Source organism: Pleurodeles waltl, chromosome 5 (genome assembly GCF_031143425.1).
Source record: "Pleurodeles waltl isolate 20211129_DDA chromosome 5, aPleWal1.hap1.20221129, whole genome shotgun sequence".
NCBI lineage: Eukaryota > Metazoa > Chordata > Amphibia > Caudata > Salamandridae > Pleurodeles > Pleurodeles waltl.
In genome coordinates, this window is record NC_090444.1 from 321470571 (window position 1) to 321473260 (window position 2690).

Below are 2690 nucleotides of genomic sequence, written 5' to 3' on the forward strand. Positions count from 1 at the left end.
CATTGTTTTCAATGCCCCCCTGTGTACTCTGCAGGATTAGCGCCAACATTTATGACACTAATCCTTCACAGTACATCAATAGGGTCAAATTGATGCTATTTCCCCCACCCCTGCACCATGGTGTGCTATATATTAAATACTGTGCTCACATGGTGGTGGTAGGGCGGTCCTAAGGGGTGCAAGAAAAGTGACCCTCCATTGGATGCAGTGTAACTTTTCTTAAATTTGTCCCTAATTCAGCTATCTATCTTTTTTGCCTCTGCCTTCTATGTTTTGACTGTGTGCTGGGCTTTCTTTTTGCTCGTTTTTGGTACTCTGGACACTTTACCGCTGCTGACCAGTGCTAAAGTGCAATGCTCTCTATGTAAACTGTATGTGTAATGGGCTTTTCCATGATTGGCATATCTGATATACTAGTAATTCCCTAGTAAAGTGCACCAGAGGTGCCCTGGGCCTGTAAATCAAATGCTACTAGTGGGCCTGCAGCACTGATTGTGCCATTCACATGAGTAGCCCTGTAAACATGACTCAGACCTGCCACTCCAGTGTCTGTGTGAGAAGGTTTAAACTGCCAATTCGACCTGGCAAGTGTACCCATTCGCCAGGCCCAAACCTTCCCTTTTTGTACATGTAATGCATGCCTAAGGTAGGCCCTAGATAGCCCCATGGGCAGGGTGCAGTGTATGTTAAAAGTAGGACTTGTACTGAAGTGTTTTACATGTCCTGACAGTGAAATATTGGCAAATTTGTTTTTCACTGTTGCAAGGCCTATCTCTCCCGTAGGTTGACACGGGGACTGCCTTTAAAGATCTTTTACATGCAGTTTGCCATTTGCCGCAGATAGATATCTGGAGTTTGGGGTCTCGGAACTCACAATTTAAAAAATACAGTTGTTTTTTAGACTATCAGTTTGAAAATTGACACTTTTAGAAAGTGGGTATTTTTTTTCTTAACCATTCTGTCTCTCTGCCTGCCTCTGGAATCCATGTCTGGGTCAGACTAACAGCTGGGCTGTTTGTGAATTCCCACTAGACAGTGACACAAAGGGAGCTGGGGTGTAGCTTGTATATCCTGATGGGTTTCCTGGGCTGGAGTGGGGAGGGATGAGCTAACACACCTGGAAGGACTGTGCCTGTCCTCACACAATGCAGCCTCCAGCTCCCTGGTTTGTGTCTGGGGCCAGGCCTGGGCAAGGCAGGATCTTGTGAACACAGAGACTTTCTTTTGATGTTTGCCTACTTCGAAGGCAGAAAGGGGTATAAGTAGTGGACACAAAACCCCAGACTTTTAAATTACTTCTGGGTCAAGAGGAGAAGAGCTGGAGGAGGAGTACTGCCCCTTTGCCTGTGAGTGTGCGTTGCTGGGTTGGCGTGCAGTTGCTTCTTCTGCCTGAGAGAGGACAAAGAATGGACCTTGCTGTGTTTTCCTGCTTGTGAAGTGTCGCCATGGGTTTGGATTGAGTTAGCCTTTTGTTCTGAAGTCTTAGGGCCATCAAAGACTTCCTCTGCCAGCACCTGGACTCCCACTTGCTGAGACTCCTACGCAGCCAAGTGGTGCCCAATCAACTTCCTGGGCCCTTGTAAGGAGAAGCTAGTGCAACCAAAGCTGAAATCCACACACAGGATCCATGTGGAAGACAAATTGATGCAGCACCCGCTTTACAGCTGGAAAATTGATGCACCACCTGCATCACGGCTAGACAATCACCTCAACACCTTCTGGAGGCTGTCAAAATCGGCCCATCACTCACACAGCGCGGCTCTTCACCACTGTACACTGGAATTTCGCATGCATCATCATGAAAATAATTGTGAACCTGCGCAGATCTGAGGTTGCCCATCTGGAAATCGCTGCATCGCTGTTTTGTGGGAGAGAAGAAAGATGCATTGCCTACCCGACCAGAGAAGAAACAATGCGCGGCCTCACTTGAGATTAAGGAATCTATGCATTGCTGCCTTTTCCAATGCATGCTCACCTGTGCAGCTTTATTTTTGACACAAACCAGGTACTTTGTGTGAAAGCAATGCATCCATTTCTTTCTATTAAGTAAGACTCTTTGTATTTAAAAATTCATAACTTTGCTTGTGTGTGTTGGATTTTTGTTGGTTTGATCTTGTTTAATTTAGATAAATATTGGCTATTTTTCTAATCTGGTGTTGTGTCCACATGTGTCAGAGCAGGAAACAATGGCCTGGTTGTAGGGAGGTGTTAGAAAATGGGTCTCTGTTCGACAGCAGTATGCCACCTTTCCAAGTAGGGACCACAGTTCTACTAAGGGTGAGTCAGATATACAGCATAAATTAACCTGCTCTTTCGCTCTGGTGACTTGGCACAGAGCAGGCAGGCTTAATTTAGGAGGCAATGTGTAAAGTATTTATGTAGCACTCGAAACAGTAAAACAGTGAAAACACCACACAGAAATAATCCACACTAGGTTAGAAAAATATAATTTTATTTAATGAACAGAACAAGACCAAAACAACAGATATCCAATAGGTAGACATTAAGACAGGATTGTTTGAAAGACTGTCTGCAAATATAGTGCTTAAAATCAAAAAGCACCAACCAGGGCTGTCTGGTCATGTGAGACCGACTAAAATCCCAAAAGTCAGACTGACTCCAATGAAGCACATGTCGAATAGAGGGACCAACCTTGTCTTTCTGAAATAAGTAAGTACCTTGGTTCGGGG